Source organism: Leopardus geoffroyi, chromosome D1 (genome assembly GCF_018350155.1).
Source record: "Leopardus geoffroyi isolate Oge1 chromosome D1, O.geoffroyi_Oge1_pat1.0, whole genome shotgun sequence".
NCBI lineage: Eukaryota > Metazoa > Chordata > Mammalia > Carnivora > Felidae > Leopardus > Leopardus geoffroyi.
This window is the reverse complement of record NC_059329.1, coordinates 52,319,775-52,337,467: the sequence shown is the minus strand read 5'-3', so window position 1 is coordinate 52,337,467 and position 17,693 is coordinate 52,319,775. Positions and strand designations below refer to the sequence as shown.

Below are 17,693 nucleotides of genomic sequence, written 5' to 3'. Positions count from 1 at the left end.
AAGACCTGTTGTATGCAAGATGGCTAGCTAGTTAGCATGGGGAATTCGGCAATTGTTTACTGAGCACCAACTATGTGCTAGCCACTATTTCAAGCGCGTGGGTTACATCAACGAACTGAACAGACGAACATGACGTTACCATTGTTCTTCCTGTGCCCCCTACAGTGTAACACATTTACTAATATTGGAGTCTTGCCTGGTGGATCACAAGTCAGCTGTCACTGCCCAATCTCTTCCCACCACCTTTCCTGTTATCATTCTTTCATCCCTTCTAAGCACGCTGAGTGTCCAAGCAAGGGAAGACATACAAATGGTATTAAACACACACACGTAAACACACGTTTGATATTCAATCAATGCAGGCACTGTTAATATGCTCATGCATTATCTCATTTCATCCATTTTATCCTCCAACAACTGTATGAAATATTTTCCTTTATTAATGGTCACTTAACAGATGAGAAAAAAAATGAGTCTCAGAGAGGCTAAGTAACTTGCCTGAAGTTGTACAGCCAGTGAGTAACTTGTCTGTTACTGGAAATAAGTTCTCTGCCCTCAGGGCCCTCCCATAGGACCTTCTGGTATTTACCTTCTTGATGGAGTCAGGCACCTGAACATCCATACTCTTTCTTGGGAAACAGTAATCCTTCAGGGAATGAAAACATGCTCTCTTTTCAAAGGTAGGAGAGCCCTCTTTGGAAGTGGAAGCTTGTTGCTCGCATAGGATCACAAAGGAAAAAGTTGAAAAACCATAATTTGAATCCAGATTTGACACAAAATATTTCCAGGTGTATTTTGCTCTGTGATCTTTCTTAGCAGTGGTGGGATTTAAGGTCAGATGGAAAATTTGGTGCGAGCTGTTTCTTTACAAACGATCCCCCAATGAAGCCTTTTTGATGTTCTCTCTAAATAAGGTTAGACAGCCAGATGCAGGGATACACTGGATGTATTGAAGGGGGAAAAAAACATTTAACATGTGTTCTACTATCAAAATACACTGCCTCTGGCATACTATGAATAAGAATTTTTACAAATCCTATAATTATTCTTGGAACACATTTCCATTTTTATGTTAAATGTGTTCATTCATGAAATGTAAACACTTAAAAAAACACATCACTCATTTTATAACCCTATTTTGACATTTTTGAGGCTTAAAAATACAAATTTTTAAAGGACTGTCCATTAGTGAGGAATGAGGCTGGGGGAGAATTGTTAGTTTGTTCTAGTCACAGATCAGTTCACAAAACTGGGACCAGAGATGCATGGGACATAGTGGGAAGAGGATGGTGAGGGCAGGTATGACACTTGCCTTCTTAAATTTGGAGGAAAGTGAGAGAAGGGCGAGAGAACCAGTGGCAGCAAGAAAGGAGGAGGAAGAGGAAAAAAAAACCCTGTGGGGAGGGTTGCAAGGTATGAAATTGTGAGAAAGGAGAAGAATGAGGGGGAAAAATCTGCAAGCCTTGCCATTGGCTAAATTGAATCTCATTTTAATGTCTCTTACAGATGCCAGTAAAATTAGAATGGTAGACTTTTTGTTTTCTTTTCTTTTTAGTAATGTACTGCCACAATTAGCCTGAACCACATGGGATCTCTAAATTTGCAACTGTTGTATAAATAATCCTTGAATGGAGTCTAATTAGGAGTAACAACACCATGGAAGTAATAGATAATCTAAATATATTCGATATCCATTTAAATCAATTCTAGTCAACAGGCATTTATTGTGCACATACTATGGACTAGATACTGCCTTTCAGAGTTCAAAGATACAACTGACTCATTTCCTTCCTTCAAAGAACTCAGAGACTGTTTTGAAAGAAAGAAAAAAAAAAGTACCATGCACATTACAAGACAGGGTGCTAGTACATATATTTAAAGCATATAAAATATACAGAAGGTGATAGAAAAGGTTTCAGGTAAGTTGGTAGACTTCAGAAAAGGGTTAGACATTTGCCCGACAAACAAGCAAGAGAAACAGTCATGATCAAATGCCCAGAAATATGAAGTAGCACAGACTACTTGTGGACATTCTAGTGCATTCTCTCTTACGTGAAGATGCCTCTTAAAATGACTTGTAGGTATGTTACAAGGTGGAGACTCCGGGTCTCTCCCTTGATCTCTGCATTAGGATGCGAGTGTGTGTATTTTCAGATATCTTCCAAATGAATCTGATATATACTCCTTTTTAAGAGCCAATTATTTGAGTTTTTCAGTAGATAGAATGTAAATTCTGAAGCAGGTGCCAGAGACAAAAGTTATTGTAGAATAGCAACATAAATGCAGACATTAAATACAGAGATCCCTGGACTTTTTGTTTTTTCTGCTTTGAAATGCTCTGACTATGCAGTTACATTTCCATGTGTGTTACACATCTTATCGTAATTCCATCCAGAGCTTTCAAGCTTCTACTATAAAGAAATTCCACTAGTAAATAGAATTTTACATTCTTCACTATTTTATTATGAACTGCAGTAATATTCTTTGTGGAGTTCACAGCCTCATTTTAACCCAGAAATGGTGTACTTGTTTGGAAGTGACAGCCAAGTATATGAATAATCTCCAAACAACCCCACTAACCTAAGGATTCTCCCTACCTATATGAGGCTTCGCTTTCCCTGTCTCTCTCATAAGTACTATTTGGACAATTAACCTTCAGCCCTGTATATCCTTCTTTCAAGTATAGTTCTCTAGGAGAATGAGAGCAAGGGACAAATAAACATGAGAACAGTTTTTACATAATTATGCTAGACTGGCTTTAAGAATGTGTGGAGAAAATGATAGGGATCCATTTTCCATAATCTTTGTTTGGGTGTGCATCATTTTCAAGTTGACAGTCTGTTGAAACTGAAAATAAGTCCCCTGGCTGATTGAGGTGACATAATTTTAATAGATATTAAATGTCATATGCAAAAAGTTGACAAGTCTAATTGAGTTTTCTCTGATATTAATCAAATTAACTGACATGGAAAGTTTCTAAGCCTAATGAACATAGGCTGCTGTCCAAACCAGTTACCATCCAAATACAGGCAAAGATGGACAGAACTAATTGTGCTTTATGAACTGGGCGTTTGGATACTTGGAAAGAAGGTTCAGTTGAAAGGAAGACCTTGGAGCTTTGTGTGTTGTAGTCTATCCCTTGAACGTCTTTCTCTGCAAACATAATGAGTTCACAGACTGCACAGATTCTCTTTTACATATCCCTGCCATCCAGGGTCCTCAGGGCCTGCATCTGCCCGTCAAAGAGGAGGCCTTCAGAGAAGTTCTGATGAAAGAACAGATAAATGAAATAAATTCCTTACAGCATTCTCAGGGTTGGGAACTCCTTTGTAGCTTTCTTATCTCCAAACTCTCCCCTGACTGTAGCTTCCTCCAGGGTGGAAACGATTCCATTCCTTTGGGTTTCCAGCTCATCCATGGGCTTTAAATAAAGGATCTGTGACATCTTTGATTGCCCTTGCAGATCCCCTTGCTATCCCTTACTACTCTGTCCTTTGTCAGCTACGTCAGGTCTCCCTAAAGCTCTGTTTTCTGGCTCGTTTGGCCAGTTGATGCCCCAGCAGGAGTTGAGAGGGATGATGGGAAGAGCGTGAAGTTGTGGTACCTATTCTCAGGCTCCCTTCCTGCATAGGCACCTGACACAGGCTTTAGCCCTCTACCAATATTACTGACTCTCAAAGAAACCAGCTTGACAGTTCTCTTTCCTCCCTGCTTCCAGTAACGTCTCTCTCCTCCTCACTCCAGGCTTAAGGATGGTGTATCTTGTGGTCTTTAGTATTGTGTTGCTCTGCAGTCTGGTCCACACCATTTTAAATAGTCTCCTTATGGAGCCTACCTTGAATTATCTAGCTTTTTTAAGTGGAGGAGCAGAGAGGAGAGACAGAATCTCAAGCAGGTTCCATACCATCAGTGCACAGCCCGACGCAGAGCTTGAACTCATGAACTGTGAGATCATGACCTGAGCCAAGATCAAGAGTCAGATGCTCAACTGACTGTGCAACCGAGGCACCCTGAATTATTTCGTTTTAACATGACATTTGTTTCCTGTTGGGGCTGTAACTGATACAAATGATCAGATCTGGGGGCCACGGTGGGGCATACATTGGAAGAGTTGGAGTTCTACGTGAGGAGGCCAGGTAGGGGCTTCTATCCCAATTCCAGAAAGAGAGGCAGATGGCCTGCACAGTGCAGTGCTACTGAGCCTCTTACGCTATGTTTTGCAAGTACATTATCCCCTGGAGCCTCTAGGCAGCTCCTTACACACAAGAACTTTGCCTTCCGTATGCAGTCTAATGCTATCCACTTCCCTCCCCAGCACTGCACTTGCCCCAACCCTACCCACCCAGGTACACGGGAGGGCTTCCTGGCACAGGTCCACTTTGGAAAACAATGAAACCCTACAATCATGCAAACTTGGATACAACAAGATTAATGCTTCACTTCTATCCTCTGAGCCTGACTTACCTGGCCCTATCATTAACCTTGTAATACTAATACAACTCTGCATTTTGTGAGGCGGATTTAGGTTTGCTGAAGAAACAAAGGAATGACTGAAGATTGAGGACTGGGTGGAGGTAGTGTGACCTTCAAAAGTGTCAATGAAACTGCATCAGCTAAAAAAATAAGCAACTTAATGTTCTTTTTTTCTATTTTTATTTTTTTTAATTTTTATTTTAGAGAAAGAGGGAGTGCAAGCAGGGGAGACAGAGTGGAGAGAGAATCTTAAGCTGGCCCCACGCTCAGCACAGAGCCCAACATGAAACCCAGTCCCACAAACTGTGAGATCATGACCTGAGCCGAAATCAAGAGTCGGAGGCTCAACTGACTGAGCCACCCACGCGCCCCTTATTTGTTCTCAACTTAATGTTTGAGTTCTTCAAGAGAGAAACTAAGACTCAAATCCAGGACTTCTGACTCCCCGTCTTTCCAAATACTCAGGAGGCCCCTCTTTCCAAATAGCCTTGACTCGAAACATTATAGTCTGCTAAACTAAATTGCAAACATTAGAAATGGTGGCCCTTTGGATGATTAATCAACTTAGTACTCCACAGGAAGGCAACCTGAATTAATGCCATCATCAAGCCATTAAAAGAAACAACATATTAACATCAATACCTCAGATTAAAAGCTTACATTTAATAGTCTTGCACTTAACAAGCTTCACTCACTTAAATTGAACCTTTTCTTCTTCCAGTTCTGGAAAGTGAGGAGCTGTCTTTGACATAATGAAAAAAGTGCTCCTTGGGAGTGGGGTGGGGAAAGGGAGGGTAGGGAGAAAGGGCAGAGACCTGACAGGTAGTATCTGTAATATTATATGCAATATTGGTTTATTTGTTTGTTTTAGCACTATGAGGATGTACATAGGATACAGATGGGGCCAAATTCTTGTTTTATTGTGTACAAGCTAGGTAACCTCTCTGAGACTCAGTTTCCTCATTTGTAAAATGGAAATAATAATGCTCCTTTCATAGGAGTGTTGTAAAGATTAAACAAAATAGCATGGGAAATTTCTTAATTCAGTGCTATGCCTATGGTATACTCTTCAGCACCTTGAAGTGCCCTGAAATTGTCTCATACATCACACCTCCACAAAATGCACGCAAAGTTCCACAACGGTGGGTGAGTTGGAGGAATTCTTCTAGCATTCCCTGTGAACACTCAGGACCCTCCTTGCTCCTGTTCCATTCCAGTCTCTGTCTAGTTCTTGGCACTTAACCTTGTCTTTTATGCATGAACATACATCCCCATTTAGAATATATCCTTGGCATTTCTTTTGCCCGAATGGGGCCCACAAAGCTCTTTAAGATTGACATCCTGGCCGTTCCTGCTTCTAGCTGCTTCAGGTGGACCAACACGACCCCATTTGTCAGGTTTTCAAAACTCAATTCTCTATGACATTTTTCTTTAAGCTGGACCATTCCCTGGAGTTAAGAGGACATGCAGATTTCTAATGGATACTTTGTGATGGTTGAATTTGAAAATAGACTTATATTTTAAGTTATCGCAAGCTCCTTCTGAATTTACTTGGTACGTCCATCAATAACATTCCCGTTTTACTGTCTATGCTGTCTCCAACCTCACACTGCTCCCCAGTGATTTTTTGAGTGTCCAGAGCTCAGGAAACTTATGAACTCAGTCATGGAGGGGAGATTGTGTTGCTGTAGTGGGAGCCTTCCAGATACGCACTTAATACCACCCTGAAGTCACTGTTTTTTCTCCTCTGCCCAGAGATAACTTTAATGCTCTTTGGAGATGGTCTTAGCTGTACTGAATGTGACCTTTAAGTGTAAGAGCTTGGTCTAGTTTCTTCATCCACCTGGTACTCTGTTTATGCATAAAGTGGGAGAAATAAAATCTGCCCTGGAGTCATTATGAAGACTAAACAAGTCATGTGTTCATACAATAAACTTTATTGCACCATTTCCATGTGCCTCTCAGCCTGGTGATGGAAACACAAGGATAAGTAGGACCTGGTTCCAGCCTGGCAGTATCTCAAAGTCTGGAGAGGGAGACAGACAAATAACAGGACTCTCGGGAAGCCCGATATGAGCGCTGTGGTGGGCAAAGAGCTGCTCTGTGGAGACCTGGGAAGGTCAGGAGGTGCTTCCTGAGGAAAAGACTCCTGCCAGGAACGGGAGCTGAAGATGCAAAGTTCTTCAGGCACTGCTGGGTCCATGTGTGCTTCGAGGAGTCATTAAGAGGTCATTGCAAGTGGAGGGAGGAGACTTCGTGAAGATATGGAGGCTGAATAGTTTGGAAGTTGAGGGCAGTTGGAGCACACAGTGGGAGAAGCATGGTGAGGAGGACGAGGGGTAGCACTAGCAGAGTTAGAGGACCAAACAGAAGGAGGAGGCACTTCTTTGCCCATCCCTTCACCTGCGGCTCTGATTTACACCCGGTTTTCTCTTCATGGGCATTTGTGACTGTCTTCTGAAGGTCTTCTCGCTTCTAAGCTTGACCTTTATGGACTTCTGTGAGAGTTACTATCATAACTCTGATGCTGACGTTCTGCTGTTAGAACCATTTACTAATATTCTTTCTTTTCAGGAGCTGTCCCATAAAGGCATTCTGGGAAGCATCTGTCCTGAGAATGCTCTGGAGTTCAGACTGGAGAGGGGTAATGGAGTAGTGAGCATGAAGGTTTCCATGGGGAACATGTCGGGAAGTATTCCATTTCATTCCATCCTTTTAGGCAACATATCAGGAAATTTAAAGCTCTGAGATGTCTTGTAGTAAAGGAACACCTTTCCATTTAACATGGAATTTCACACAGTTATATTAATCATTGAAGTCTCTTTCTTTCTTTCTTTCTTTCTTTCTTTCTTTCTTTCTTTCTTTTTCTCTTTTCTTCCTTCCTTCCTTTTTCTTTCTTTCTCTTTCTCTCTGTCTTTCGTTCTTTCTTTCCCTTCCTTCCTTCCTTCCTTCCTTCCTTCCTTCCTTCCTTCCTCCTTTGTTTTCTCCCTATAGCATCCATTACCATGTCCCTGCAGGCAGGAGTTATTTACAGAGCCCAGCATGGGTAATGCTGGCACGTGAGATTAAGTACAGACTTCTGAGAAGGACACACACTTATAAACTGGCTCCACACATCCTCAGTCTCATCTTCCATGCTTTCTGTTCTCACCATATCTCTAGTCCCTTGGAATAACTTGAGGTTCCCCAAACTTACCATGCTGTTGTGAGGATCTGAGGTGCCTCCTGGAGAGAACTCGGCTAAGATGGAGAAGAATTCAGATACAATAAACTTGACTCAGGATCAAGATTGCAGTCTTTGGAGGGAGTTAGAAGTTGTGAGTGTTGCAGAACAGTGACACTTGACAGACCATTCCCAGTGCCCTATGTATACACAGATTTTGGTGTCAGCCTGCTGGCAAGGAGTGAAAGCCATGTGCTGTGTGCCTTTGCTCAGTTATTTACCTTCCTAAACCTAGTTTCTCCTCAGCTATAAAGGTGAGATAACAATGATTCCTGCCTCAAGGTCTACTGAAGGGATTAAACATGAAATGTCTGGTATACTAGTTGGCACGTGGCAAAGTACTCAATAATCTAGCTAGCACTGTTTACGCATAGTCATTACTAATTAATGATAACATTAATAATAGCTGATATATATAGTGCTTACTATGTGTCAGGTACTATTCTCAACATTTTACACAAACTCATTCTTTACTACAACACTAGTAATTACTATTATCCTCACTGTGCTGATGAATGAGTGATTTTATTTATCACACAACTAATAAGTACTGTAGCCAGGGTGTGATTTTAGGAAGTTTGTTTCCAACACCTATATTCTTTTTTTTTATTTTTTTTTTATTTTTTTATTTTTTTTAATTTTTTTTCAACGTTTATTCATTTTTGGAACAGAGAGAGACAGAGCATGAACGGGGGAGGGGCAGAGAGAGAGGGAGACACAGAATCGGAAACAGGCTCCAGGCTCTGAGCCATCAGCCCAGAGCCCGACGCGGGGCTCGAACTCACGGATGGTGAGATCGTGACCTGGCTGAAGTCGGACGCTTAACCGACTGCGCCACCCAGGCGCCCCTCCAACACCTATATTCTTAACTACTACCCTAAGTGACAACAAACAAAATAACAGAATATCCGTTTCACTAAAAACTTTGTACGTGGTTTGGGAGCACACAGAAACATCCCTGTTTTATGCTCTTGCCAATAGAAGGGAACACACACACACACACACACACACAAGAAAGAGAAAGGCAAGTTCCCTCATCCCACAAGATACCCCTGTGCAGGTTTGGCCATTAGTAGCAGTACTGAATAAAGAATAGCAGTGGTCTGCTAGATTCGAATTGCTAAATAGAACCCAGTAGTCTAGAAACTTCCAGAAATCCAGAGTGTTTTGCAGGAAATGGGACTTTCTGTGCCAGTAGACTGGGACAAACATTAGCAGATAACTGCGAACCCACCTATACCTATGAGTCAATAGCTTGGGTGTGTTCCAGCTTCTCTGTTTTGGTGCATATCCTCTTGACTGTTAGTGATTCTTTCCTTGGTGGGCACTCTGAGAGAATACACCCTAAGTGGATTCTTTTACAGGTACCCTCATGTCTTACTGCTTTGGGCCCTAACCATAAGGGCTGTTTAATAAATGCATTTTAAATTAAATTATATTGAAAAACCAAAGAAAAGTCTAAGTTTATAACTATGAAATGCTTGTAACAACTGGCCATCCAATACCCACAGGGTGCTTATTTGATCTTATAAAAAGCTGTCATGGAACAAATAGAATTTGCTTCTAAAATAATTCTATGCAGTTTGGAAGTGACACAAGCCAACTTGCAAAGTACGAGCAGTTTGAAATTAATGTTCATCTTTCAGCTTTTTATTAAGTTGGCTAAAAACCAATCTAATTCCATTTTTTTTAAAAAAATAATGTTTCTTCTCTATAAAGCTGAGGAAAATGGTGAAACCATTGGATCTTTTTGAAAGTGGCAAGAGCCAAGCGCTGGACATTTTAGGCTTAGAGATAAATGAAGTAATGCCTCTATTTGGGGCAGGTTTGGCACCTATCCATCATTGCTCCTGCTAAGTTCTGACTTATGAGTTGATTTGGGCTGGGAAAGCAGTCTGGGACAGGGAAGTGCTGCATCCTGCTGGTGGGATTTTGAATGCCACATTTTTGCTCTTTACTTCTCACCAGGGGGGTGACTGTTCACCTCAGCCAGCAAGTGGCTCTCTGCAGCCTCTGTGTTCTAGGCAACGTGGATACAGCAGCGAACAAAGCTGACCTGGTCTGGTCTCTGTCCTTGTGTAGTCCACAGTCTGGTAGACTACAACAACTAGCCAACTTCTCAAAGTCTCACTTTCCTTTATAGGGAAACCAGTAAAAGTCTCGTATTGGAGACAGTGTTAAGGGATCTGGCATACTGCACACCATGCTCCATGTGAACCTCATTTACCACTCCCGTTCTTGCCTCTGTGTGGCCCTATGTCTGGAAACCTGCTATGTCCTCTTCAGTCTCACTGCTTGATGCATTTTGGACACCCAGATCTGGAGGTTTAAACCATCCTTAGGTCTGCATTCCTCCCGACCTCAGTTTCTCCCTGGAGCCAGCCTCCCCTCAGTGGCAGCTCATGATGGTTACATCTGCATCAGAGAACACGTTATCATTTTCTGACTAGCCTTGGGCTCCTGGCTTTTCTTCCAGAACAAGTCCCAGTGGCTCTCATGCACCACAGGCCTGACTTTGCCTGGATGCCCTCCCCCACACCCTGTGTCAAGTCTTGGCACAAGGGCTACAATACAGTTTCTTCTCGAAGGACTTTGGCTGAGCAACTTTTTCCTCCTCCTCTTATGTAAGGCTGGGAGGATTCACACCACAGGTATCTAGCTTTTACACTCTGAGGTCTCAGAGGAAACTCAATTCCTCAAGGCTCTTGGCTCTGAAGTTTTCAGATCATGGAAGCCGGAAGCACCTATAGATATGAGTATTTAGCCCCAAATCATGGATGATGGGGATCTTAGGAAGCAGTTATGTGGTTAGTTAGGAAAAGCACAGGGTCGCACTGAGGCTCAACGAAACTCTTTGGATCTGTGAAACTGCCCAGAAAATTTCAAAGGATAAAGGAGTCTAGGCTGAATGTATGTTGCTTACTGGCCTGTACCCAGGACTCTCCAAGTCCAAAGCACACATTGTAAGGAAGGGAAAAACTGTATGCTCTGTGTTCAGTCATAAGAGCACCTCCACAGTGTGTGTATTCATTCGTTCATTAACAAATATGCATCGAGTTTCTACTCTACTTGCCTTGGTCTAGAGAGATTCTGGGAAGGCCGACCTAATCCTGCAGCTCATGATGGTTACATCTGCATCAGAGAAACAGACAATATCTATGTGAACAAATGCGTAAGATAGTATCAGTGAGTCTGATCATGGAATAGTGACCAGGAAGTGCTATTTAAACTAGGATGGGCAGGAAAACATTGCTCACTTATAATTTGCCAGGTACCCTAGCATTGGGGCTAGAGGAGGATTTCTCAACCTCGGTACTATTGACATGTGGGCTGCATAATTCTTTGTTTTGGGGGACAGTTCTATGCTTTGTAGAATGTTTAGCAACACTCCAGATCCCAGTAGCTTCCCCTTCCCTGCAGTTGTGACAATCAAAAATGTCTCCAGGCATTGACGAATGTTCCCTGAGCACCGTGGATGCTAATGGATTTGGGGCTGTTTTTTTTTTTTTTTTTCCTTTGTGTCATTCCCAGCTTGAAGCACCAAATGCAGAAAGATAAAGTCCTTTTGGTTCAATCATCACAGTAATGAGATTCCATCAGATCTGGTCCCAGAAGAGAAAAAGCTGAAAGCCTAAGGTATAATAACTCAGGTATAAAGCACAGATTTGGATACACCTACCCTTTTATCAGAAGGAAGTAAGGACAGAATAATGGACTGACAATGGGCTTCCCACAGGAAGGGAGAGTGGGAACTCCGTACTATCTGTGTGACAATTAGCAGGTTATGAGGCTTGCTGCTCTTCCATTTCCTTATTTGTAAATGGGTTGTATAATGTCCTCCTCTCAGGTCACAACTGCAGAAGACTTTGCTGTGAGGCTTAAATGAGAGGACATATGTAAAGTACGTGGATCAGTAAACAATAGTTCTTATGATGGTTATTGCCTTTTTGACTAATAACTGGGAGCCTATATTTAAATTTTTTCCCGAGTTTGAACTCAGTCTGAGTGCTGTTGGATTCTGGATTAACAAAACAAAGTTGTTTAATTGTCTTCATTTACACATTTTGATTTTTTTTCTCAACTAGCTTAAAATCTTCAGTAATCCTTAGAACCCCAGTTCTTGTGAAGAGGCCCCAATTTTTCCTCATCTCTGGGTACAGTGGATGCTACTGGCCTTTTGAAGTCTGTGGCTCAGAGCACACCATGGCTTAGGTCACAGGTTGAGCTAGGTGAATTCCAGTGCACCAAACAGACCTCAGGTGAGGTGTCTGAAGCCTAAGAACAGTGGTGTGGCCTTGTGGAATAAATCCTGGATGAAGCCCAGAAAGTCCTGGGCCTAAATCCTAACACTGCTGCTCACTCTCCGAGTTGCCCTGTGTAATCACCATGCTCTCAGGTCTTGGTGTCAGCAAAAGTGACATGTTGATGACTCTCAGTGCAGGCTTGGGGCTTGAGAAAATGCAGTCACTGATATACTGGTGCTCCTAGAATATTCTGTGCCTCCATTTGCTCTTTTAGTGTCATTGAGACTTTGTAGTCCAAAAATGTTTTATAAAACAAGGCAGGAGCAAAAGAAAATGTTACAAAATACGGGAAACTGTTGAATTCTGATGACCGTAACTCCATTCTGAGAATTTGGCTGACTCTCAAAAGCAGGCCTCCCGGAGGAAGAGCAGCAAGCTGGTAGAAAGGAGATCACAAGTTTGATAAAATCCCTTCTTACAGAGCCGTTCTATATGGCGACAATTTCTAATTTAGAATCATAGACTGGAAAAACCTCAAGTATCCTTAGACATTACCCATTTGTTGTATTTGCAAATGCTTTTAGTGGTAGAACCTTTTACCTGCAACAAACCTTTTAACTTGTGAGACTGACCTTTAATATGTAAGTGAGACTAAAGCAAAGAGGTGGGTTGTGGGGAGGTGCCAAACAGCAAACAGGTAGGTGAAGAAAATAAGACGGAGGTGGTTTTGCCCTTTAAGTCAAGGCAAAGCATAGGCTAACACCTGCTTTAATTTGGATGGGCCAGGCTGCTACCCATGGTCTTCAAATCTGTGTTTCTGCATCTCAGATGTAATTAATCCTCACTAAAACATGCTTGCAAGAAGCAAATACCATCACTATCAACCTTACAGAGGATACTAGATTGGAGACAATCTTAAATAAATTCCTTTTACATGCCTCACTTAACTTCACCATATCTCACTTCCTAAGTAGAAAAAAGCCTTCCCAGTTTCCTTCAAGTAGCCTCTCCAAGTGCAAATACCTCTCCTCTTCACCAGGGCACTTGGGCTTCGAGAAAAGGGAAAGAGTAATCTATTCAGTTTCTTTTCCACATCCATTCCCTTCTTCAACCATCTTTTCCCACTTAAAAGAAACTGGGAAACCCAGAGATTTTTCTTTCTGAGTAATGTGCTCAGCAGTGGTCCCTCAGACAAAGCCTAAGCACTTGCTAACACCTATCAGCCCACAAGTATCTCCTTTTCCCTGAATTCTAAGTGTTGTTGCAAAATGCTTGACAAATAAGTGTGAATAAGATAATTACCTACTCCTATTTCCAAAAGGCTTGATTGCAGGTGGAGTTAGTAAGACAGAGCTCTCACATTCAATAATAACTTTGTAAATATTGTTTTCTCCTGTTTAGATGGAATAACAAATAATTTCTAGTTTTCAGATAAATGTTATCCAGAGGGTATTAATGGGCATGAGAATGTCTTACCATTTACTGTTCTAATAGTAAAAATTTTAAATAACCAAATCAAGCAAGAAGCATTTCAAGAAGAGTCCTACTGCAGGTGTCATCCTGAATTTGGGGACTTCAGGAACTGACACGTCCCTCGGCCTGGCACAGACAAGGTGAGGCATCACCTTTGTGAAGATAAAGATGCAGCCGGATCCTCACCTAGCTTGCCTCCTTCTCAGAATTAAGGCTACGTCTCTATATCACCTTTCTAATCCTGCCTCAGCAGAGACTGTCAGCTGAGCTGTAATTCACAGGTGTCCTGGCTTCTCTCTGGTCTTTCCATTTTCTGAGGTGCTCATTAATGTCCAGTGATATTGTTTGGCCTAACACAGAGAAGTGAGTCTTGCAGTAGGGATGAAGTCCAGGGCCATTACTTGTATTCCCTAAAACAAAGACTGATGTCAGTGAAGAGGAAGACCCAGAAGGGAGGTCACCTGGTCGCTCTGGAAGATTATCTCACATTTTTTGCTTGTTTGTTTTTGTTTTAATATTAGTTTCCAGAAAGGAAATACATTTATATTTCCATATTAACTGAATTATTTAGAAATAACAGTGTTTCTAAGATACTAGATGATTCACATGGCCTCTACACCAAAAAAAAAAAAAAAAAAAAGCTGCATATCATGTTCACTCTACCCCAGATTTGAGGTACAGTCAAATTTTGCTGTTTTATTGCTGTGGTTGTTGTTTTTAGTGTATTTGTTCATTTGTTTATTGGCTTGCTTTATTTTGTTTTATTCAAGATGTTCCTGACTGGAACATAACAGGGCTCAGTGAATATTTGTGGACTCAATCAATCAACGTATGACATTTGTGATGATCTTTGCAATGTGCATGAGCCTGAGATGGCAAACTAAATAGATAAGGGGAGGAAAAGTCAATTGAAATTGGAAGTGGAAGGTAGGGAGTAGACATTTTTGATAATGAAAAGGCAACACAGTTGGTAGTTTAGGGCCAAGGCTCTTAAAATATGCAGAAAATACCTTATTTTAATTTCTCTCTCCTTACTCCCTCCCACCCCCAAAATAAAACAAAACAAAAAATTAGTGATCTTGCTTAGACCAAGGCACAACTAACAGAATTTTGGAAGACAGGAGTAAATCTCACATGAATATGTATTTGTAATGAAGGATGGTTACTAAATGGCTGTTAATTTTAATCACTACAATCCAATGGGCTCATGTGTATTAGGCTATTTGAAAAAACTACGGTTAACTATTTAAACTTCCCACTTTACAAGTGAAAATACTGAGACTCAATTTTACATGAATGGTGAGTCCTGGAATGGGAATTTTTTTCCAATGTCTACACGGATCTGTAATCCCACACTTTATTACAACGCACTTTACCACGTTGCCTCTTCTCAGATGAAAGGGTAAGAAGAGAAATGAAGAACAGGTGAAATTCATCTTGAAGATGGAAATAAGAAAACCTGGAGGGATGGGATCAGGAAAGCCCCTATCTCCCCAAGAAGTGAGAAGAAGCCGTCTGTTCAGACTAGAGGGTGCAAAATAAGGGAATGCTGGTCGGGAGTGGGGACAGAGGAGAGCAACTGGACTTTAGAACAGTTGTTGATGAGAATGTGAGAAGGAGTTAACATGAGATGAGTGATGGCCAATCTTTTCTGGAACTCCCTTTGTGGTCTCTTCAGAAGCATTTTTTTTCCCCCTGAAATAGCACTCCTTCCTGAAAAGGGCATATTTCCCAGTTGTGCTCAACCTGACTTGAATAAGTGAAAGGCCACAGCTCAGCAATGGTTGTAGGAACCAGAAGGGCAGACGTTCCATGGACTGGACTTCTTACCAGGGGGAAGACTGCAAGCCATGGGCCGACTATCCCAGCAGATCTCATCACATGTTCTGAACCTTAGCCCTTATCAGGTCAAACCTCACTGCTGAAGTCACCTTTGCTCTGTCATCTGCCATCTTTCCCTTTGAGTCTTGGGGAGGTGTAAGAAAATAGTTTGATGTCTATTTGCATATTTCTTCATTTAGTCAATGAACATGTATTTAACAATAACTACTTACCAAATGTTTTTATACACCATCCCATTTTGATCTCAAACCAGGACTATGGGATTGATTTTCTTCACATTTCACAGGTTAAGCAATTGGTTCAGAGAAGTAAAGTAGCATGGTCACAGCAGTGAGTAGTGTCAAAGCTGATTCGAGCCCAAGCTTTTCTGCCTGCCTCCCCTGCCTGTGCTCTGGGCACTACACTGTGAAGGGCTGCTCTGCCTAGACATACTAGTTCTACAGGTCTTGTTCTGAGAGGGCAGAGAACCACACTGCACTACGTGGACCATACATATTATTCTGCAACTTTGGCTTCCATCTTTGAATTTTGCCTCACGGCCAAGACAGTTCCATGTTCTGAGCCCAGTGGGAACCTCTAGGACACAGACTTGACTGATTGCTAACCCTGAGAGCTATTACAGTAATTAATTAATTACTACCCCATTAATTTGGCATTCATTTACCATTGCGGCCATTTACCATTGCATAACTTGCTGCGGGGCTTTTGGGTGAGCTTTAACATTAGGATATGTGACTCTATCCACAAGGCAATTTTGCTTTTGCACTGAATAAAAAATGCTACATGCGTGGGAAATAAGAAAGCAAGACTGAAAAAGCAGCCTCCTTTAATTCTTCTTTTCTAAGTCTATTATTTTTCCCTTGACTAAGTTTAGAGCTACTTCAGAAATTGCTATCACCAAAGTTTTGGCTATTTTTGGAATGAGGAACTCAGAATTACTTGAGTAATTCTTAAGTATTACTTAAGAGAGAAACTGACTTTTCCAGGTTACCTGGAGTCCTTTACAGTTAAGTCCTAATTGTGTGTGTGTGTGTGTGTGTGTGTGTGTGTGTGTGTGTGTGTGTTAGGGGAGTCAGAATGGGCCAAAAACGATATTGGGAACATTAGAGTGAGAGGAAAAGGAGTAAAGACTCTGTCCTTTCTTACATTATTCCAAGCTAAAGAATGATTTTTTTAATATAAATATTACTAGTCATGCTCCTCCCCGATTTCATGGTTCTCGATTGCCTGTTGATAAAAGTCCAGACTCCCACACGTGACAAGTCAGTCCCTTCTAAATCTAACACCTCTACCTGCTTACTCCTCCTGTCACACCTGTAGCCCTCTCTCCCCGCCACCCTGTATTTCAACTAAACCAAAGGGCCTGCACCCTTGCCAGGAGAGGCATGCATAACCTTGCACAAGAGGGATCTCTTGTCTCCTGTCATCTGCCTGGCAAGCTCTGATGCATCCCTCAAGCCTCTTGTCAAACACTGACCTTCTGTAAAGCTCCCCTTGATTCCTTCAGTCTTTTGCCTTCTTCTATAAATCATTGATATACATCTGCATTCTTGACAGAGCTTCATGTAACATCACACATGTCTGCATGCCTTTCTGTTTTCCCCCACTATACTGTGAACCACAGAAGATAGGATCTTGTTTCTATTTGTTTTGTGTCACCACTCTTAGAATAGTATCTAGAATAAAAAGGTATCCATTAACTTTTCAAAGATGTGCAGAAGGAAGGAAGGAAGTATGAATGGATGAATGGATGGAAGGAAATAAGGAAGGAAAGAAGAAAAGGGAGGGAAGGAGAGAAGGAAGGAAGGTAGGAGGGATGGAACAAAACAGGGGAGGAAGGGAAGGAGGAAGGAAGAGAGGGATTGAGGAAAGGCAGACAAATGAGTGAGAGTCACTTTTTCACCAGTGGTCCCATCTCTGTATAGGCAGTGAGCTAGGTGCATTCAAGGTGACATCTTCTTCAGTCCTCACAAGAGCCCTGCAACATGTGTCTTATTACTCTTATCTCGGGTGAGGAAACAGATGCTCACATAGGGAGAGCACTTTGCCAGTGGTCATCATGGGAAATTTTGGAGTTGGGATCAGAGCCTGATCTGTCTGGATCCAAGGTGTTATTTAATTCTATTGATCTGGCTTGCCTCTTAAATCCATTCTCCTCCCTCAGGCTTTACAACTCAGGCCGTAGTTGGTCAGAAGTGTTCTTGGAACCCTGAAACCAACACAATCATTCTGCAACTCTGTTAACACTCTATACTGAATATTTTCGGGGTAAAACTGAAAGAATAGGAAAAAAAAACAGATTTTACTGTTCTCCTCATCTATTCAAGAGTAACAATACAAGCTAATATTTATTGAGCACGGTAATGGTTAATTTTGTGTCAACTTGGCTGGGCCACACTACCCAGATATTTGAGCAAACATTATTCTGGATGTTTCTG

General features: G+C 41.7%; 1 protein-coding gene across 4 annotated transcripts in view; it reads right to left on the bottom strand.

The window, feature by feature from the left end:
* Positions 1-17,693, bottom strand: part of TENM4 (teneurin transmembrane protein 4) — a 2,911,279-nt gene that overhangs the window by 1,321,111 nt on the left and 1,572,475 nt on the right. The gene's annotated exons all lie outside the window — the stretch shown is intronic.